The sequence below is a fragment of the Sinocyclocheilus rhinocerous genome, unplaced genomic scaffold, assembly GCF_001515625.1.
Source record: "Sinocyclocheilus rhinocerous isolate Xijiao unplaced genomic scaffold, SAMN03320098_v1.1 scaffold671, whole genome shotgun sequence".
In the NCBI taxonomy this organism is placed as follows: domain Eukaryota; kingdom Metazoa; phylum Chordata; class Actinopteri; order Cypriniformes; family Cyprinidae; genus Sinocyclocheilus; species Sinocyclocheilus rhinocerous.
This window is the reverse complement of record NW_015625021.1, coordinates 593,367-595,348: the sequence shown is the minus strand read 5'-3', so window position 1 is coordinate 595,348 and position 1,982 is coordinate 593,367. Positions and strand designations below refer to the sequence as shown.

The 1,982-nt window shown below is 37.0% G+C and overlaps 1 protein-coding gene across 1 annotated transcript in view; it reads right to left on the bottom strand.

The window, feature by feature from the left end:
* Positions 1-1,064: 1,064 nt before the first annotated feature.
* LOC107747760 (plasmalemma vesicle-associated protein-like) overlaps positions 1,065-1,982 on the bottom strand; it is a 5,291-nt gene continuing 4,373 nt past the window's right edge. The window contains exon 6 of the mRNA XM_016562352.1: positions 1,065-1,532. The gene's annotated coding sequence lies outside the window, so the exon portion shown is untranslated. The remainder of the gene's footprint in view (positions 1,533-1,982) is intronic.

The window sequence follows — 1,982 nt, the reverse complement described above, 5'->3', positions numbered from 1 at the left end:
GAAAAATCTACAAACCTTGTAATTTTTTTATTGCATATAGTAGGCAGAGTTTCAAATCTCGGCTTCCCCAAAAACAATAAAATTTCCTCCCAATGGCTGTTTTGCAAAGGATGACTTCACACTAGCCTTGGCAGGAGGATTTCTTATTTGTTCTGGCCGCATTGAGCTCAAACACGCTGGAGGCGATCTGATGCAGCTGAGCATTCTCTGTGTTCAACTGTACCGGCTGTTGAGGAAGGAGGTGTTCAGAAATGGTCCCCACGGCCCTTTGTTCTCCTGTCAATCTGACATTCATTTAAATGTGTATGTGTGCTTGCTGAACTCTTCACCCGTTTGACGACATTGGGGTGCCAGGAGCTGTGCGCAGCACGCTGTACCTTCTGCCTTCCTCTCATTCATGACGCTGTTGTGTTGTTGTTTCTGCTGATTAGCGGGGTTAAAAAGCTCCCATAAATCTCACTGGCCTTTGCTCTGCTTTATGAGGTTGATGGAGAGGCCAAAATGTTCAGAAGGAACTGCCTTAGAACACATAGATTCCTTCAGAATGGTGTTATAAATGTAATAGAGATTGCATAAAGAAAATTATTTACCAATCTCGGTACAGAACACATTCAGCATCGACAAATTTTCTGTCTTTTGTTAATTCCTCTTTATATTAAACACACCACACCCAAAAACTGAATCTTTAAATATAGTAGTATGTACTGTATCATCAGAGTGCATGTTTAATATTTTAAATATTTTACATTTTGTTGTTATTAGTAACAATTAGTTGGCTATTAACATATCGTACAGGGTATTCCTGTATATTCATAATGACATTCATCCAAAAGTGTGTGTGTGTGTGTGTGTGTATATATATATATATATATATATATATATATATATATATGAGATCAGCATATTTGGTTAGTGAGCTAGAAATCTTAAGTATTTATTTCTTCATTTGAACTTTCTTTTGTTTTAACTTTAAATACAGGTTTAATTTAAAAAAAAAAGAAAACAGGAGTTGATTTTTATGATTATTTATTTATTCAAAACAGACTGATCAACATATTAAAAAGAAAAAATATTTAGAAAACAATAAAAAGGACATTAAAACTGGTTCAAACAATCACTGCAACACAATTAATGTGTAAAGAACATTATATACATCACAACACACGTGGAGGTTTCACAGAATCAGATTCTCTCAGTATTTAACAACTGATGCTGTAATTTTTTTAATTTAATATTAACTGTGTGCTTTGTAGGAAAGGCAGTCTCACATTTTTAGGTCTGCACCACTCTAAATAACTGATTGAGACCTCAGAAGTACATCATGTCACGCAAGTTCACAGCCCATGATGCTTAAATACAACTATACAATGAACTAAACATTAGAGCGCACGTACATTTACAGTGATCTACAGTGACAACGTTATTTACAAAAGAGATCACAGGCTCAAAATCAGGAAACTCCCGCACACAAGACACTCAGAAACTCAGAGTCCGGCCTTGAGATTCAGATCATTCCCTTCTCCACACCCAGCCTGCGGAAAAGAGCGAAAACAATAAAAAAAGACATTCTGAATCACTCAGCCTGATATGGGTAATTAAAGGGATAGTTCACCCAAAAATGAAAATTTGATGTTTATCTGCTTACCCCCAGGGCATCCAAGATGTAGGTGACTTTGTTTCTTCAGTAGAACACAAACGGAGATTTTTAACTCAAACGGTTGCAGTCTGTCAGTCCTATAATGTAGACGCCTCACGCGCAGGCTGAAGAAGAAGACGCGAACGTGCTCAGGACAGTTCAGACATTGCGGTGAAAATCAGAGGTAAAAAAATGATATAAATACTGTTCAGTTTCATGCACAGACCGATCGTTTGGTGTCTTTTCACATCAGTGTATCATCACGAGCCGCAGGGTTTAATTTGGTTTTGTTTGTGTATGTTTTATGACTCTCAAAGCCGTGATTCCCATCCACTGACATTATAGG